At 41.5% G+C, this 20,860-nt stretch overlaps 1 pseudogene; it reads left to right on the top strand.

Annotated features, from left to right (window-relative positions):
• The window catches only part of LOC108317608, a 38,549-nt pseudogene extending 25,955 nt beyond the window's left edge, over positions 1–12,594 (top strand).
• The last annotated feature ends 8,266 nt before the right edge of the window (positions 12,595–20,860 follow it).

Here is a 20,860-nt window from a genome sequence, read left to right as displayed (position 1 = left end):
TCCAGATTTTTTAATGATCACCATTCTAACTGGTGGGAGATGGTATCTCAATGTAGTTTTGATTTGCATTTCTCTAATGACCAGTGATGATGAGTATTTTTTCATATGTTTCTTGGCCTCATGTATGTTCTTCTTTTGTAAAGTATTTGTTCATATCCTTTGCCCACTTTTGAATGGGCTTGTTAGTTTTTCTCTTGTAAATCTGTTTTAGTTCTTTGTAGATTCTGGATATCAGCCCTTTGTCAGATGGGTAAACAGCAAAAATTTTTTCCCATTCTGTTGGTTGCCGATTCACTCTAATGACTGTTTCTTTTACCGTGCAGAAGATGTGGAGTTTGATTAGGCCCCATTTGTCTATTTTGGCTTTTGTTGCCAATGCTTTTGGTGTTTTGGTCATGAAGTCCTTGCCTATGCCTATGTCCTGAATGGTTTTGCTAGATTTTCTTCTAGGGTTTGTATGGTGTTAGATCTTATGTTTAAGTCTTTAATCCATCTGGAGTTAATTTTAGTGTAAGGTGTCAGGAAGGGTTCCAGTTTCTTCTTTCTGCACATGGCTAGCCAGTTTTCCCAACACCAGTTATTAAGCAGGGAATCCTTTCCCCATTGGTTGTTTCTGTCAGGTTTGTCAAAGATCGGATGATTGTAGATGTGTTGTGTTGCCTCCGAGGCCTCTGTTCTATTCCATTGGTCTATATCTTTGTTTTGGTACTAATATCATGCTCTTTTGATTACTGTAGCCTTGTAGTATAGTTTGAAGTCCGGTAATGTGATGCCTCCTGCTTTGTTCTTTTTGCTTAGAATTGAGTTGACTATGTGGGCTCTCTTTTGGTTCCATATGAAGTTTAAGGTGGTTTTTTCCAGTTCTGTGAAGAAGGTCATTGGTAACTTGATGGGGACAGTGTTGAATCTGTAAATTACTTTGGGCAGTATGGTCATTTTCACAATATTGATTCTTCCTAACCATGAACATGGAATGTTTCTCCATCTGTTTTTGTCCTCTCTTATTTCGTTGAGCAGTGGCTTGTAGTTCTCCTTGAAGAGGTCCTTTACATTCCTTGTTAGTTGTATTCCTAGGTATTTTATTCTCTTTCTGGCAATTGTGAATGGCAGTTCGTTCTTGATTTGGCTCTCTTTATGTCTGTTATTGATGTATAGGAATGCTTGTGATTTTTGCACATTGATTTTGTATCCTGAGACTTTGCTGAAGTTGCTTATCAGTTTCAAGAGATATTGAGCTGTGATGCTGGGGTCTTCTAGATATACAGTGATGTTGTCTGCAAATAGAGACAATTTGACTTCCTGCTTTCCTATTTGAATACCCTTTATTTCTTTTTCTTGCCTAATTGCTCTGGCTTGAACTTCCAATGCTATATTGAATAGGAGTGGTGAGAGAGGGCATCCTTGTCTAGTGCCAGGTTTCAAAGAGAATGCTTCCAGTTTTTGCCCATTCAGTATGATATTGGCTATTGGTTTGTCATAAATAGCTTTTATTATTTTGAGATACGTTCCATCAATACCTAGTTTATTGAGGGTTTTTAGCATAAAGGGTCGTTGAATTTTGTCAAAGACTTTCTCTGCACCAATTGAGATAATCATGTGGTTCTGTTCATGTGGTGAATTATGTTTATAGACTTGCATATGTTGAACCAGCCTTGCATCCCTGGGATGAATCCTACTTGATTATGGTGGATAAGGTTTTTGATGTGGTGTTGCAGTCAGTTTGCCAGTATTTTATTGAAGATATTTGCATCTATGTTCATCACGGATATTAGCCTGAAGTTTTCTTTTTTTGCTGAATCTCTGCCAGGTTTTGGTATCAGGATGATGTTGGTCTCATAAAATGATTTGGAAAGGATTCCCTCTTTTTAGATTGTTTGGAATAGTTTCAGAAGGAATGGTACCAGTTCTTCTTTGTATGTGTGGTAGAATTTGGCTGTGAACCCCTCTGGACCTGGGCTTTTTGGGGGTGGGAGGCTCTTAATTGCTGCCTCAACTTCAGACATTGTTATTGGTCTATTCAGGGTTTCGACTTCTTCCTGGTTTAGGCTTGGGGAGGATGCAAGTGTCCAGTAATTTATCCATTTCTTCCAGGTTTACTAGTTTATGTGCATAGAGTTGTTTGTAATAATCTCTGATGATGGTTTGAATTCTGTGAAATCTGTGGTGATATCCCCTTTATCGTTTTTCATTGCATCTATTTGATTTTTCTCTTTTCTTTTTTATTAATCTGGGTAGTGGTCTATTTTGTTGATCTTTTTGAAAAGCCAACTCCTGGATTTATTGATTTTTTGAAGGATTTTTTGTGTCTCTATCTCCTTCAGTTCTGCTCTGATCCAGGACTTGAACTCAGACCTGGAACAAGCAAACCTAATAGACATTTACAGAACTCTTCACCTTGAATCCACAATATATACATTCTTCTCAGCACCACATCGCACCTACTCTAAAATTGATCACATAATTGGAAGTAAATCACTCCTCAGCAAATGCAAAAGAATGGAAATCATAACAAACAGTCTCTCAGATCACGGTGCAATCAAGTTAGAACTCAGAATTCAGAATCTAACTCAGAACTGCACAGCTTCATGGAAACTTAACAACTGGCTCTTGAATATTGACTGAATAAACAATGAAATGAAGGCAGAAATAAAAATTTTCTTCGAAACCAACGAGAATGAAGACACAACATACCAGAATCTCTGGGACACATTTAAAGCAGTCTCTAAAGGAAAATATGTACCAATAAATGCTCACATGAGAAGCAAGGAGAGATCTAAAATTGACACCGTATTGTCAAAATTGAAAGAGCTAGAGGAGCAAGATCAAAAAAACTCAAAACTTCACAGAAGACAAGAAATAACTAAGAAAAAAGTTTTGAGGCCAAGTACTTCCAGGAAGGTATGCATAAACAACCCTATATGCCAGCAGGAAGACATGGAATACAAATAATGTTTGATGTGCTGTTTTCTTTCACTGAATTCAACATGTATTAACTAAGGGCAGTTTTCAGACACATTTTGTCAAATCTCAAAATAAAACAAGTCTGAGCATGATGTGCCCACACTAAGAAAATGTTAATATCTAGCCATGACAATTGAATGTAAGCTTTATGCCAGAAACCTAGATGATGTGCCGACGTTTTTTCTACTAACTTCAACATGTTTTTACACTGGACACTTTTTAAACATAAGTTTGCACAAGCTCACAAAAAAAAAAAGAAATGAAAGCCCAGTTAGTGCTTTCAAGTGGATGTGAATATAAGGCCCAAAATGCTAATAGCAATATATGTCACGCAAATAATGTATGGCTGTTTTCTTTTACTAAATTCAACATGTTTTAGTAATACAGAGGTCTTAAAGACAAATCTAGTTGAATCTCAGATAGCACAATTCTAAATATAATAAGCCCTCACAAAAAATGCAGATATTTTCCCCTAAAATCTGAAAGCAAGCTTTGTCCCATAAAGGTAGATGATGTGCCATTTCATTTCACTGAATTCTACAGGGTTTGATATAGAGCATTTTTCAGAGACACACCTTGTTGAATTTCAGAAAACAATATTCTGAGCATAGTAGGCCCTCACAGAAAATGGAACTACCCAGCCCTAAAAACTAAAAGCAAGCTTTGCGCCAAAAATTTTTATGATGGGCTGTATTCTTTCAATAAATTCACCAGGTTTTCACTTAAAACATTTTCAAGCACAGGCTTTGTTGGTGCTCAAAGGACACATTTTGAGAACAGTAGACACTCATAGAAACATAAATATCCAGCCCTAAATGCAATAAATTTTGTGCCAAAAATTTTTATGATATGCTAATTTTTTCACTGAATTAAATACATTCATGCTTACAACCATTGTCAATCCCATGTTTTTTGAGAATAACAAAACAAGTTTGAGCCCAGTGAACTCTTATAGAAAGATACAAATATCCAACCCTAGTATCTAAAAGAAAGCCTTGTATCAAAATCATCTATCAAGAGCAGATTTATTTCACTGAATTCAACATGTTTTGACAATCACTATTCAAAAACACATTCTGTACGAACTCAGAAAAACAAAAGCATTTTAGAGGCCAGTTAGCATTTCCCAAAAAATATGCTATAAGCAATACATGGCACACAGATAATATATTATGTGCTATTTTCTTTCACTGAATTCAACATGTATTATCTTAGGGCAATTCTCAAAGACACATGTTGTCAAATGTCAAATTCCACAATTCTGAGCACAGTAGGCTGTTACAAAAAAATGTGAATATTTAGCCCTGAAATGTACACACAAGCTTTGTGCCAAAAACCTAGATTATGTGCTGTTTTCTTTAACTGAATTCAATAGGTTCTGACATTGATCACTTTTTAAAATCCCATTTGTACAAGCTTAGAAAGCAAAATATTTTTTAGCACAGTTAGCACTTCCAGGAAGATAAGCCTATCCAGCCTAAATGCTAAAAGCAAGATATGGCTCACAAATAGTGTATGATGTGCTGTTTTCTATCACTCAATTAAACAGGTATTAACTATGGGCAGTTTTCAAAAACACATCTTCTCAAATCTCCAGTATCACAATACTGAACACAGCAGGCCCACACATAGAAAGGGAATATCTAGCTCTGAAAGGTAAATGTAATATTTGTGCCAAAAACCTAGATGATGTGCTGTTTTCTTTCACTGAATTCAATGTTGTGACATTAATTACTTTTCAAAAACTCATTTATACAACTTCAGAAAAAAATTTCAAAGCCCAGTTACCATTTCCAGGAAGATATGCAAATACAGCCCTAAATGCCAAAAGCAAGATGTGGCATACAATGATGCATGAAGTGCTTTTTCCTTTCACTGAATTCAACATGTATTAACAAAGAGCAGTTTTCAAAGATACATATTGTCAAATTTCAGAAAACACAATTCTGAGAACAGGAGGCTTACACAGAAAATTTCAATATCTATCCCAGAAAGTAAATGCGGGCTTGGTGCCAAAAAAAAAAACAAGATGTTGCACTGTTTTCTTTCCCTTCATTCAACATGTTTTGACCTTGATAACTTCCTAAATATACGTTTTGTACAAGCTCATTAGAAAACATTCTGAAGCCTAGTTAGCACTTCCAGGAAGATATGCATATACAATCCTAAATGCTAAAAGCAAGATATAGGGACATAAATAATGTATGATGTACTGTTTTCTTTCACTACATTCAACATTTATTGACTAAGCAGTTTTCAAAGACACATCTTGTCAAATCTCAAAAATGTTCATTGCAGCACAGTTTGCAATAGCAAAGACCTGGAACCAACCCAAATGCCCATCAATGATAGACTGGACAGGGAAACTGTGGCACATATATACCATGGAATATTATGCAGCCATCAAAAATAATGAGTTCATGTCCTTTCTAGGGATATGGATGAACCTGGAAACCATCATTCTCAGCAAACTGACAGAAGAACAGAAAATCAAACACTGCATGTTCTCACTTATAGGTGGGTGTTGAACAATGAGAACACATGGACACAGGGAGAGGAGCACTACACACTGGGGTCTGTCAAGGGGAAATAGGGGAGAGACAGTGGGGGGTGGGGAGTTGGGGAGAGATACCATGGGGAGAAATGTCTAATATAGATGAGGGGGAGGAAGGCAGCACATCACACTGCCATGTATGTACCTATGCAACAATTTTGCATGTTCTTCACATGTACCCCAAAACCTAAAGTGAAATAAAAATAAAATAAAATAAAATCTCAAAAAACACCAGTCTGAGCATAGTACACTAACACAGAACGTGCAAACATCTAGCCTTGAAAGGTAAATATAATCTTTGTGTCAGAAACTTAAATTATGTGCTATTTTCTCACTAAAATTAAACATGCTTTGACATTAATCAAAAACACGTTTTGTACAAGCTCAGACAAAAATATTTCAAGCCCAGTTAGTGCTTCTGGTAAGATATGCATATACAGCCCTAAAGCTAAAAGCAAGATATGACACACAAATAATGCATACTGGGCTATTTTCTTTAATTTAATCAACAGGTACAAACTAACAGTAGTATTCAAAGATACATCTTGTGAAATCTTTAAAAATCCAATTCTGACCACAGTATGCTGACACAAAAAAATTTGAAATCTAGCACTGAAAAATAAACACAAGTTGTGTGCAACAAACCTATATGATGTGCTGATACAAATATCAAGGCCGAAAATGTAAGAGGGAGTTTTGTGACGAAATAATCATCAGACATGGTTTTTGTTCGTTGAATCAAATGCACTTTTACTCAGAACAGTGTCAAAATACAGGTTTTGTTGAAGCCAGTAAGAGACTAAGGAAGCTGGTGTTCCTCCAGCCACTGGAACTGTATCATTTTGGTGCATTGGCTAGAAATCTGAGGTACAGCCTTCGTTGGAGTGGTAAGAAAGGAAGGGAGTTAAAAACCTGTTTTATCATTCTGAAGTGCTCTTAGCCTATATTTTAAAATAAATCAAATAAATCAGCAGGCATCCCTCAGCCTGGAACATAGGCTTAGCATTTGCTGCCGTGCTAAAGATTCAAATGTGAGGCTTGCTGGGGAGAACATGGAGAATTCCCCAATATCCATAGGTATTAGGAATGTTGGCCATGTTTGAACCACCTTCTTTTCATAGGGAGGCCTCATCATTGCACAAGGCTAGGGAAAGTTCTGAGGCAACTGAGAATTTCTGGCCAGGGCACATCCTGGCATTATTCAAAGGCCTCTGGACTGGACGCAGCCTCTGACAGCCCATTCCAGGTGTTGGCAGAGAATCCTGAACTATTCTGAGGCAAAACTCTCCTTCCTTTTCTATCCACAGCCTTTTTCTCTGTGTGAAATGTGCAGAGATTTTTATAGTCTAAGAACAGAGTCCTCCCCTTTCCCCCAAGGTGAGGTTACTTGCTACCACGTCTCTGCCAAGCATGTAGTATTTCCAAGCCAACAGCGCCACCTAGTGGAAATGGAAATCCTCTACATAAGAAACACTTTTTTTTCCTCTTTTTTCGCGGTAACGCTGCAGCTTCTTTTTACACAGTTGGAAAACAGACTCTAGGCCTCTTTTGGAAATGGAAAGTTTCTACCTTTGCCATTTAGGAGTGAAATGTCTTTTGTAGCCAAATTTTAGTCTTGATATTGTCCCACCAGCAGGAAAATGGCCATTCGGTTCCTACATTCCTTTAAGACACTTTGAAGAAAAAGTGGCTTATTTTCTTTTGTACAAGGGCATGGCCTTTTTACTAGACTTTTGCAAGTGTTGCAAAATCAACTCAGGTCTTTTATGAATCTTGTCAGGCAGGGCCAAAAGAACAGTTCCCCAAAATTAGAGAAGCAACTTCCAGGGAAACCATCTGAGGATTCTCTTATTTGGGGCCCCTTCAAGTTCCCTTCTCATTGCAAGCAAAGGGAGACCTAGGCCAATCTTCTGATGATGCTGATAGGTGTATAGAAGCTTTGCATAATTTAACTCAAGTATTTAATCTCCCATGGACATATGTTATGCTGCTCCTAAGCCAAATCCTAACTGAAGCTAAAACAAGCACCTCTGCAAGCAGAAGAGAATTTTGGAGATGAGCAATGTGTCTCCTGTAGTAGTCCAAAAGAGGAAAGAGAAAATAGGGAAGGCCAAAAGAAAAGGAAAACATCATTCCCAATAGAAAAAGAGGCAACACCTCCTGACAACCCTAATTGGAAGTCCTTTCTATGACGTTCCTTCTTTTTCAGTTTAAAATGGCTTCTATCTCTTTTATAATGCTTTTCCAACATGGGAAAAGTTAATTTTCCAAATCTTAAAATGCTTGGCTTAAAGTTGAGCTAAGGGGAAGGAAACCCAGAAGCCTGACATGCTGGCAAAAGGGTAAAAATTTCTTACCACTCACACTTTTGGCTTCTCTCTCCCTGTGCTAACTGGTAAATGGGAATCATTGTTTATATTCTCCGTAAATTTATAATTAATGAAAAAGGATTTGTGAGGTTGGTATTAAGCTGCAGACAATCTGGTATGCTTTGCCCCTTTCTGTATAATTCTACCAAAAAGGGGGTAGCTCAGGTTAGGATCCAGGCTCAGGGCTCCATAAGCCTGCTGTTCAAGTCAGCCCAACAAAACAGTCAGTAACAAACTCGGCTACAGGCCTCCATGTTGCTTCATGTCCTTGGGAACATGACCTGTAACCATGTGGCAATACTTTGTTTTAATCTCCACCATTTTACAATGGTGGCTGTCTTCTTGTGCTAAGTCAGTTCCTGGGTGAGGGTCACAAAATCGGATAAGTCAGTTTGTCAATCTGGGTGGTGCCAGCTATCCATCGGGGCAGGGTTTACAAAAGATCTCAAGCACTAATCTCCAGAGTAGTTTAGGGAGGGACAAAATCTTGTAGCTTCCAGCTGCATGACTCCTAAGCCATGGTTTCTAATCTTATGACTAGTTTCTTGGTCTGGTCCCCAGGCAAGAGGGAAGTTGGTTTGATCTACACCCAGGGATAAGCAAGGACAGTTTGGGACTAAAAACAAAATGGAGTTGTTTCGGTCAAATCTCTTTCACTGTCTCAGTCACAATTTTGCAATGATAATTTCAAAAGCTGCATATCACCCTTGTGAAAATACCTGTACACCCATGGTTAAGTGATAACCTAATTAAGGCTTGATGGTTTCACATGTATGGTTGCTTTTTGTAAAGTTTAAAAGCCAAAAATCTAACTGCTTGGCATGGCTAAAGTCAAGTAACTGGATTTGAAAGGATTTTCTTAAAGTGTGTTCAGCCTAATTAAAAGTGGATATTCAAATTATAGGTATATTTTAAAAGCCTTTATTGTTTTCCTCTTCATGAATCTTGTTTTTCTGAAAAAAAAAAAAAGGCTCTTTTCTTCTCAGATAACTGAATTATTTTTCTCCATTTTTTATCTTACCACTCATAATGCATGCTTGAGAGGCCCTAAGATAACTTCTAGTAGCATGGAACTCCTCGGGAAATACAGCAAAGGCACTACAGATCCTGATTTGGAGAAAAAAAAACATATTTTTCATGAAACCCCCCAAATTAAAAGTAAATAGTTCCATCTCAAAATCAAAGGCTCCGTTCTGTTATGCGTTGTGTTATCTACCATTTTGAGTTTTGAGGGCATCAAATTACTCCACGTTATGAGACAGCTTTGTTGTGTAGTAACTAGGTAGAAAATACACTGTAAGAGATGGCTTATAGTAGTTATAAATCGGAGAAGCATGCTCTTGGCCACCCGAAAAATGTGGAAACATTGCCAACTCTCACTAAGAGATGAGACTCCCATAGGGGATGGGCTAATTACAAAATAATCCAATTGGATTTGGGTTGTCTTGCAATAAAATACATGGTTGAAGCACTACACTGTCATCCCCCATAGTGTCTCCCTCCTTTGGGAAACCAAAATCCAGGATAAAATGGAACCCTTAATTTTGGGAATCTGTCTGTCTTTAGCCATGCCTGCTTATTAGGCCCTAAAAATGCATACTTACTGGCCCTGTTTCTCCAAGGGCTTTACCCTAAAGCCAGTAATCAAATTTAAAAACTGCCAAATAAAAAATCCTAAGAAGTGCTGAATCTTCTGTCTGTGATGTTATATGTGCTGTGTATAATGTCTATAAAAAGAACTTTAATTAATTGGCTTTAAAAATTAAGTGTTTAAATCAAATATTTTTTTTTCATGTAACTTTAAAACATAAAAATAGTCTCAAGGATTATTGGTAAAATGTAAGTGTTGTCAAAATGCAAATAGGTGGTCTAAATCATGCAACTTAGATACTAGGTTTGCTAATATTCCAAGGCTGTATGCTGCCTGTTTTACAGATAGGTAAGGCCTGGGACGTGTGGAGCTAGATACTAAAAAGTCATATTTTATCTGCACCCCTGTCTGGATCCTAGGATCCAAACCTGGTACAAAATTAAAATCGTTTAACCAAGCTTTTCACCAAAAGTAAAAGTTGCTAAAAGTTAACAGTTCAACACGTATTTGAGATCACTAAAGAGTTTTACATGCAAGGCATATAAAAACAGTAAAATGTGGGTTTTTTTGTAAAAGATTATAAGAAAGCATGGAAATGTAAATTTTGCCCTGGGATGAGAGATTATGTTAAATTTGATAATATAAAGCTTTAGGTTTAAGCAAGTTATAGAAAGATTGTAAAAAATCGTCTTGGGACACTTAGCCCTGAGGCTGGACTGACAGACCAGGCTGATGGACTCCAGCCCAAGCCTGCCCGCTGCTGTGGGGGCACCCAGCAACAGCAGCCTTCAGGCCCCAAGCCCCCTCGCCATCCTAAAGGCCAAGATCAACTTTGGCTAGGTCTGACACAACAAGCAGCATTGACATTTTCACGTTTGCTGGATGTACCCACAGAAGAGGAGGAGGAGGAGGGGGCAGCTCCTTAGCTCAAGAGCCAGGGGTCTGAGGCCTCAGAGGACTAAAAGGAAGTTCCCGGCCATTCAGAGGCCCTAAGCAACAACTTCCTGGCCTGTAAAATCTGCCTGGAGCAGCTTCGGGCACCCAAGACCCTGCCCTGCCTGCATACCTACTGCCAGGACTGCCTGGCCCAGCTGGTCCATGGCGGCCACATCCGCTGCCCAGAGTGCCATGAGACCGTGCCTGCCTTCAACACCAACTTCTTCGTCAATGGACTGCTGGACCTGGTGAAGGCCCGGGCCTGTGGAGACCTGAGTGCCAGGAAGCCAGCCTGTGCCCTGTGTCCCCTGGTGGGGGGCACCAGTTCTGGGGGGCAGCCACAGCCCAGTGCCTGGACTGTGCTGACAACTTGTGCCAGGCCTGTGCTGACGGGCACCGCTGCTTCTGCTAGACCCACCCCTACCACGTGGTGGACGTGGTGGGCTACAGGGCAGCGTGGTATGATGAGGCCTGGGAGCGCCAGGTGGCCCAGTGTCCCCAGGACCCCTGGCAGGCACTGCGCTTCCTGTGCCAGCCCTGCTCGCAGCTGCTGTGCTGGAGTGCCGCTTGGACCACCCCTGCCTACCCCTGGCCAAGGCTGTGCGTGCCCAGAGGCCAGACCTGGAGGAGCTGCTGGCTGGTGTGGACAATAACCTGCTAGAGCTGGAGGCAGAGCAGAGGGTGGAGAAGGAAGTGCTGACCCGGCTGCAGGAGGCGGCGGCCCGGGTGGGGGCACAGGTGGAGGAGGCGGTCGAGGGCCCAGAAGCAGAAGGTGCTGGGGCGGCTGTGAGCCCACGTGGAGGCTGCTGAAGAAGCTGCTAGGGAGAGGCTGGCAGAGCTCGAGGGCCGGAGCAGGTGGCCACCTACGGCCGCCGAGTGCTCATCCTGGGGCGAGAGGCCGAGATCCTCTCCCTGGAAGGGGCGATTGCGCAGCGGCCCCGGCAGCTGTAAGGCTGCGCCTCAGCACCAGGGCCGGCCCCCTGCCTGGTCCCGCAGCTGGAGCTCCATCCCGGGCTCCTGGACAAGAACCGCCAGCTGCTTCGGCTGCCCTTCGAGGAGCAGCAGCCTCAGAAGGATGGTGGGAAGGATGGAGCCGGCACCCAGGGAGGTGAGGAGAGCCGGAGCCAGAGGGCGGATGCAGCCAGGACAGAGAGACAGGGTGGGACCCAGCCCCAGGCCAAAGATGAAGCCCAGACCCCAAAAGAAAAAAAAGCCCAGACACCCCGAGAAGACAAAGCCCAGATGCCCCGAGAAGATGGAGCCCAGACCTTGGAAGACGACAGAGCCCAGACGCCCCACGAGGATGGAGGACCCCAGCCCCAGAGGGGTGGCAGGTCCAACAAGAAGAGGAAGTTCAAAAGCAGGCTCAAGTCAGTTTCCCGGGAGCCCAGCCCAGCCCTGCGGCCAAACCTGGACGGCTCTGGCCGCCTCCCCAGGCCCATCTTTTCCTGCAGTTTCCCCACAGGGATGCATGGAGACAAGCGCCCCCCGCCCCCCATCACCGGGCTCTGTCCCTTCGGCCCCGGGAGATGCTGGTGGCAGATGAGCAGAACCGGGTGCTGAAACGCTTCTCCCTCAATGGCGACTGCAAGGGCACCGTGCCCATCCCTGAGGGCTGCTCTCTTTGCAGGGTGGCAGCCCTGCAGAGTGCCTTGGCCTTCTCTGCAGGTGCATGGCTCTGTCTCATCAGCCCCGATGGTGAGGTGCAGTGGCGCCGGGCCCTGAGCCTCTCCCAGGCCAGCCACGTGGCGGTGTACAATATGGAAGGCAGCCTGGCCACCCGGTTCATCCCTGGGGGCAAGGCCAACCGAGGCCTGCAGGCGCTGGTGTTTCTGACCACCAGCCCCCAGGGGCATTTCGTGGGGTTGGATTGGCAGCAGCATAGTGTGGTAATCTGTGATGGGCTGGGCCACGTGGTTGGGGAGTACAAGGGGCTGGGCCTGCACGGCTGCCAGCCAGGCTCTGTGTCTGTGGATAAGAAGGGCTACATCTTGCTGACCACTGGAGAAGTCAACAAGGTGGTGATCCTGAACCCGAAGGGGTCGCTCCTTGGAGACTTCCTGACAGCCTACCACGGCCTGGAAAAGCCTCGGGTTACCACCCTGGAGGATGGCGGGTAACTGGTTATATCCCTCAGTAATGGGAGCATCCATGTCTTTTGGGTCCATTCTTTGGACAGTTAAAGGGTGTAGGACTAGGGTGGGGGGAGGGGGGAGGGAGAGGGCAGGGGGGAGGCAGAGCTGCCTGTGGGAGAGGACGTTTTCCTGAAGGTCAGGGGTTGGCAACTTTTCAGCATGACGTGCCAAACTGCTAACCCGTCTTCTAGTGTGTGAGAATAGGGACCAAGCGTGGTGGTGTGACCTTAACTCTCAGAAACAGAAGAGCAGGTGACTAGGTGCGGGGGCACTGGAGGTTCACCTGCCTCTTGCTTTTTGTGCATGGCTGCTGTCACTGCTGCCACTGCTATATAGTTTAGGTTTCTGAGGTTTGTGAGCCTGTCCTGGTTTGCATTCTTCAAATGCATTCCTGATACAGTAGCCAAGGGAGAGTCTTGGGGGTCAAGAAGGGCACGGGGTGGGTCACACATGTGCATTATGGAACAGCACTCTGACCCTCGCTCCCCCTCAGACTGGCACAGGGTTCTACAGAGTCACAGGAGGCCTGAGATTTCGAATGGGCAGTATATGGCCTCTTCTGCCAGCCCCAGGCAGGAAGCTCCTGTGATCACGGCATGCCCCCGGTGGCAGCCGGGTGGGCTTGCAGGAGGATGGGTAAGTGCAGACAGTAGCTGGGGCCAAAGAGGAGTTAGGGTCAAAGGCTGTGAAGAGAATAGGCTACTGGAAAACCAAACCCAGCAGAATTCGTGTCCAAAAATCCATGTTCTCCATTGCTTCTCAGCCTTTGGCTAAGACTAAGTATAAAAACACACAGGCTCGGCCAGGTGCAGTGGCTCACTTGTAATCCCAGCACTTTGGGAGGCTGTGGCAGGAGGATCGCTTGAGGCCAGGAGTTTGAGACCAGCCTGGGCAACATAGCGAGACCCCATCTCTATAAAATTTTTTTTTTAATTATCTGCATGTGGTGACACATGCCTGTTGACCCAGCTACTCAGGAGGCTGGGGTGGGAGGATCCCTTGAGCCCAGGAGTTCAATGCTGCAGTGAGCCAGGATCACAACTGTGCATTCCAGACTCTATCTCAAAAAATAAATAAATAAAACCCAAAACAGAAGAAGATAGAGAGATGTGATGACAGACAAAAGAGGAGTCTGCAAGGTGAGCATGGAGGCAGAGACTAAAGTGATGTGGCCCCAAGCCATGGAATACCTGCAGCCACCATAAAATGAAAGAGACAAGAAATAAATTCTCACTTATAGTTTATGAAGAAAGCAAGCCTTGCTAATGTGTTGATTTCCTTTTAGGCAATATAAGGTAACATTAAAAGATTCCAGGAATTAGGATGTATAGAGATTGTGGATCATAATAGCATATTGAATTTATGTTAATGTTTGCTACTGAAAGATATTGTCATGTTTATATTCTACATAGATGTTTAGAATCATTTCAGTTAATTCTATAATTTATGTGTATAAAGTAATTTTCAAATATAATTGATATTAAACCTTAGGTAAATACATATTTAAAAAAAAAAAAAAAGAAACAACAGAAAAAGGAGGTTATCCATCACTTCTCAGCTAAGATTAAGTATAAAACAAAGGTTGTGGGTATCAGAGCAGGGAGCCCTCCATGCAGCCACAGAGTCAAGTCTCAGGGAAGACGGACATAGGACAGAAAAACATCAAACCTACAACGCTTCTGTTTCAATGTTGTCCCATTTCCTGGGGTCTATGTGTTGCCTTCTCTTAGTTTTCCAGCAAAATTCCTTTTGAGACGTGTTGACCTTCACTTGGCTGAACTAGAGGGTGAAGGAAGTTGTCCTCTGTGGGCCACTGTTGCTGAGGAAACAGCTGAACCCTGCAGGCCAAGTGGAACTTGGGGGTGCCAAGTGGAACCTGAGAAGTTGCAGTGGGGCTGCGATAGAGAGAGGCGTCAAAGCAGAAGGGAGAAAACTGCCGGAGGTGGACTGTGATCACTGGACCTTTTCCTAGGTGGTGGCAGTGGTGGGACTGACAGGCAAGTAGGCTTGGAGAATGTTTTTAGCCAGGGGGCTGTTGAGAGATAGCAGAAGGGGGTCTTAATGTGGGGACTGTGTGGATGGTGGGGCGTTCGTGGGAACCAGAGGGATTTGGGACGAGTCCAGATGGAACGCACAGGGTGTTCTCTTTCTGAGAAAACCATTTCTTGTTTATTGAAACAATGGGGGACATCATCGAAGTCTGGGTGGATACACTTCAATTTTCTAAAAATTACAAAGGTAGGCACAGCAAAGAAAAATGAAGATTATAAGAGCTGGGTATGGTGGCTCATGCCTGTAATCCCAGCACTCTGGGAGGCCTAGGTGGGTGGATCACCTGAGGTCAGGAGTTCAAGACCAGCCTGGCCAACATGATGAAATCCCATCTCTACTAAAAATACAAAAACTAGCCAGGTATGGTGGTGCACACCTGTAATCCCACTTACTCAGGAGGCTGAGATAGGAGAACCATTTGAACCCAGGAGGTGGAGGTTGCAGTGAGGCGAGATTGTGCCACTGCACTCCAGCTTGGGCAACAAGAGTGAAACTCCATCTCAAAAAATAATAATAATAATACCAAGAAGATGGGAAAACCATGTAGAGCTGATTTGATGAGGAAAAGTTTGGTCTCTAATACATGAACTAATGACTAGAACAGTATTTGCTCAAAAAACCACTTAAGCTCTGCACCCGGGAGGAAATGCATGCAAGCAAGGACTAGTAGAATGAAAAATTATAATAATTTTTTAAAAAGCTGGATGCAGTGGTTCACGCCTGTAATCCCAGCACTTTGGGAGGCTAAGGTGGGTGGATCACCTGAGGTCAGGAGTTCGAGACCAGCCTGGCCAATATGGTGAAACCCCATCTCTATTAAAAATACAAAAATTAGCTGGGCATGGTGTTGCATGCCTGTAATCCCAGCTACCCATCTGACAAAGGGTTGATATCCAGAATTTACAAAGAACTAAAACAGGTTTACAAGAAAAAAACAAACAAGCCCATTCAAAAGTGGGCGAAGGATATGAACAGACACTTTGCAAAAGAAGACATACATGAGGCCAACAAACATATGAAACAATGTTCATCATCACTGGTCATTAGAGAAATGCAAATCAAAACTACATTGAGATACCATCTCATGCCAGTTCGAATGGCGATCATTAAAAAATCTAGAGACAACAGATGCTAGAGAGGATGTGGAGAAATAGGAACAGTTTTACACTGTTGATGGGAGTGTAAAATTAGTTCAACCATTGTGGAAGACAGTGTGGCGATTCCTCAAGGACCTAGAAATAGAAATTCCCATTACTGGGTATATATCCAAAGGATTATAAATTGTTCTACTATAAGGACTCATGCACACGAATGTTCATTGCAGCATGTTTACAATAGCAAAGACCTGGAACCAACCCAAATGCCCATCGATGATAGACTGGACAGGGAAAATGTGGCACACATACACCATGGAATATTATGCAGCCATCAAAAACGATGAGTTTGTGTCCTTCGTAGGGACATGGATGAACCTGGAAACCATCATTCTCAACAAACTGACACAAGAACAGAAAATCAAACAGCGCATATTCTCACTCATAGGTGGGTGTTGAACAAAGAGAACACATGGACACAGGGAAGGGAGCACTACACACTGGGGTCAGTTGGGGGGAAATAGGGGAGGGACGGTGGGTGGTGGGGAGTTGAGGAGAGATAGCATGGGGAGAAATGCCAGATATAGGTGATGGGGAGGAAGGCAGCAAATCACACTGCCACATGTGTACATATGCAACAATCTTGCATGTTCTTCACATGTACCCCAAAACCTAAAATGCAATAAAATAAATTTTTTTAAATGCCATTAACATCCTCAACAGAGTGAAAGTCTGATCCTGAAATGGTAGAATCTTAACTAATTTTATCTTTTTTATAGAAATTGAACCCTTTGAGGGCATGAAGTACTATTTCTTTTCTCTGTGCTTCTTGTTTTTGGGTTTTGCTTCACCACCAATTTATGACTACCAAAACCCTACAGATCCCATAATTAACTCACAGCTGCCATCTTGCCACCATAGTTAGAATGGGAGCTGGTGATGAATGGAGAACAGAAAAACTAATAGACCACAAGCTTTTTAGACCTCTGTGGCCTTGCTGAATGATAATCCAGCCCCTTCACTTTATAGGTAAGTAAACAAGCCCTAGGGACTCAGCAGTGAATCTGTGTCTTAGGACTCACATCTAGTGCCTTTTCTGTTGTACTTCAAAGAGAGAACAGGAGGGAGAGTGAAGCCAAATTATTGATATTTTAGGAGATGCTTTTTAAGGAAGGATAGGATATTGGACTTGGTGTCGTTATCATGTTATAAAGTTTTTAAAAATGCTACCATCCCAAAACAAAAATAGGTAAAAGATACGAATAGGCAATTCACCAAAAAAGAAATACAATAGACATGAAAGAATATCCAACATACTTAAAGAAATGTAAGTAGCAAATTTCTATTGGTATCTCAGGAGAAAACATTTACTTCTGGGCTTTATTATTCAGACCATTGGCCTCATAGGGCTTCTTGTTGATGATCTACCCTAATTTTAGAAAATGTAATTGTAACAGGAAAAAAATGAATGCAAATGGTAAAAGATGAAGTACGACCTGCTCAATAAATTTTATGAAAGTTAAAAAAAAAAAACAAGATTAAACTATATGCTGTCTGAAAGAAATTCACTTCATCTATAAAGACACAACAGACTAAAAGTGAAAGTACAGAAAAATGTGTTTCATGCAAATGGAGACAAAAAAGAGCAGGAATAGCTATACTTATATCAGATTAAATAGACTGTAAGTCAAGAATTGTGGAAAACAAGATGAACAAGATTATTACATAATGATAAAGGGGGCAATACAGCAAGAGACTATAAAAATTGTGACTATACGTGCACTAAAACTAGGCACCCAAAGTGTAAATATTAATAGATGTAAAGAGAGATATGAACCATATCTCCTACTATTACAATAATAGTAGGCAACTTCAACACTCTACTTTGAACAATGAACTGATCATCAAGACAGAAGATAAAACATCAGAGTTAAACTGTACTGTAGCCCAAATAGACCCAACAGAAAGTTATAGAACATTCCCTCTAAAAGCTGCAGAATACACATTTTTCTCAATAGCAAATATAACATTCTTCAGGATAAACCTCTACCATATGTTAGGTCATAAAACACATTTTTTAAATAGAAATCATAAGTATATTTTCTCACCACAACTGAATAACACGTAAATTAATAGGAATGTTGGAAGTTACTAATTCATGGAAATTAAACAACATGATTCTCAACAACAAATGGGCCACTGATGAAAGTAAGGAAGAAATTTTAAAATTCCCTTTGACAAACGAAAATGAAAATACCTCATACAAAACCTGTGGGATACCACAAAAGCAGTTCTAAGAAGAAAGTTTATAACAAAAACGCTACATCAAAAACGAAGGATCACAAAGAAACAACTTAAAGATTTACCTCAAAGAACTAGAAAAGTAAGAAAAAAGGAAAACCCAAAATTAGTAGAAGGAAGGCAATAACAAAGATCAGAGCAGAATACATAAAGATTAAAAACTCAAGGCAAAGGGTCAACAAAACAGAGTTGCTTTTTTAAAAAAGATAAGATTAACAAACCTTTAGCTAGACTAATGAAGATAAAAGAGAGAAGACTGAAATAAAATTGGATATAAAAGGAGACATAATAACTATGATGACCACAAAAATACAAAGGATGATAAGGGAATATTATGAACAACTATACCCCAACAAACTGGAAAATCTAGAAGTGGATAAATTCCTGGACACACACAACCTATCAATATTGAATCATGAAGAAACAGAAAACTGAATAGACTAATGAGTAATGAGGTTGAAACAATGATAAAGACTCTCCCAGCAAAGAGAGGCCAGGACCTGATGTCTTCATAGCTGAACCCTACCAAACATTTAGAAAGAAGTAATATCAATTATTCTCTAACTATTCCAAAAAAAAATGAAGAGAAAACAATACCACCACATTACCTTAACTCCAAAACCAGACAAAAACACAACAAAAAAAGAAAACTATGGGCCAATATCCCTGATGAAAACCCTAAAGACTCCACCAAAAAACTTAGAAGTAATAAATGAATTTAGCAAAGTTGCAGAATACCAAAATAACATACAAATCAGTAGTGTTTCTATTAATATATGCCAGTAGTAAACTACCTGAAAAAGAAATAAAAAAGCAATTTCATTTACAAAAGCTACCAAAAAATAATACCTAGATATAAACTTAACCGAGATGAAAGATCTCTACAATAAAAATGATAAAACATTGTGAAATAAATTGAAAAGAACATAAATAAATGAAAACATATCCTGTACGCGTAGGTTGGCTTTTGCTAAAATTGCCATATTACACCAATGGTCAACAGAGTCAATGTAATCTCCATCAAAATACCAATGACATTCTCCTAAGAAAAAAAAAAATTTTTTTAATTCTAATGAAAATGCAAAATACCCTGGATAGCCCACTTCATCTTGAGCAAAAAGAAGAAAGCTAAAAGTATCATACTGACTTCAAAATACACTACAAAGGTATATGAACCTAAACAGCATGATATTCACATATGAACAGACCCAAAGATCAATAGAATAGAATAGAGAATACAGAAACAGATCCATGTATTTACGGTAACTTATCTTCAACAAAAACTTCAAAACATACATTGGGGAAAGAACAGTCTGTTCAATAAATGGTGCTGGGAAAAGCAGATGTCTACTTATAGAAGAATGAAACTAGTTCCCTATCTCTCATTATATACAAAATTCAGCTTTAAATTGATCAAAGACTTAAAAGTAATTCCACAAACTATGAAAGCACTGGAAGAAAACATTGAAGAAATGACTCATAAAATTGGAGCAGGCAAGGATTTTTTTAGTAAGACCTCAAAAGCACAGGCAGCAAAAGCAAAAATTGACAAATAGGATTCCATCAAACTGAGAAGCTTCCGCACAGCAAAGGAAGCAATCAATACAGTGAAGAGACAAAAGCCAGACGTGGTGGCTCACACCTGTAATCCCAGCACTTTGGGAGGCTGAGGTGGGCGGATCACAAAGTCAGGAGTTTGAGGCCCACCTGGCCAATATGGTGAAGCCCCATCTCTACTAAAAATACAAAAATTAGCTGGGCATGATAGTGCATGCCTGTAGTCCCAGCTACTCAGCAGGCTGAGGCAAGAGAGTGGCTTGAACCCCGGAGGCGGAGGTTGTAATGAGCTGAGATTGCACCACTGCACTCCAGCGTGGCCAATGGAGAAAGACTCTATCTCAAAAATAAACAAATAGATAAATAAAAGAGACAAATTACAGAATGGGACAGGTTATTTCCAAATTATGCATCTGACAAGAGGTTAATATCTAGACTGTATAAGGAACTCAAAGTGTTCATTATTTCAAATGTAAATGTGACATTATTATTATATTTGTAGAAGAGCCCTTATCTTTCAGAGAGAGAGACTGAAATATTTACAGATCAGATTATATAATGTCTAGGATTTGCTTCAGAAAGAGTCCAGAGCTGGGGAAGAAAAGGCCTGGAATGATTGAGAAGACAGACGAAATGAGATTGTCTACATGTTGACAAACATTAAGCTTACCCTGCCCCCATGGCTCCTTTGTGGAAGATACTTTTAGTTTATAATCAGTGGTAGGCAGGTAACAGCTTCCTACCTGGTATATTCCTGAGTTATGTGTATATGTAGAACATCTGTGTATTAATAAGACTCACCTGTCAAAGAGCAAATAAAAACGTGGGTGAATCTCTGCTCAGGTCCTTCAGTCCTGGAGAGCTGTAAGCCCCACATGCTCTCAGGCTGTTGGGCCCCAGGATAGACGCACTCTGTGTGCTATCTGGTGTCTGCCTCTCAATACCTTCAGCCCACCTGGGTGGCAGTCTGCCAGCCAAGCTGGTTCTTGGTAAGTGGCGCCCAAGTGTGGGGACTTGAACCCAGGGTGAAGAGTTGCTGGAGCAACAAAGAAAGGAGAGGCTAAGCTAAAGTTATCCCAAGTACATTTGGAAAGAACCCCGGGGGCAAATTGGGGAGCTCGGAAGGCATCCTGGGAACGTTTGAAAAAAATCCCCCAGGCAAGTTGTGGGGGCCCAAAGGATCTGGGGGAGATGCCCAAGTGAGTTAGGGAGAACCCAGGGTTAGGCCTAGAACGTTGGAGAAAAAATCTTCCAGGGTTAGCTGGGGAACTCGGGATTAGCCCGAGGATGTTTGAAAAAATCACCCACGG

This window comes from Cebus imitator, unplaced genomic scaffold (genome assembly GCF_001604975.1).
Source record: "Cebus imitator isolate Cc_AM_T3 unplaced genomic scaffold, Cebus_imitator-1.0 Scaffold204, whole genome shotgun sequence".
NCBI classification, from domain to species: domain Eukaryota; kingdom Metazoa; phylum Chordata; class Mammalia; order Primates; family Cebidae; genus Cebus; species Cebus imitator.
Note: the sequence above shows the minus strand (reverse complement) of the source record. Positions and strands in the feature narration are given on the sequence as shown.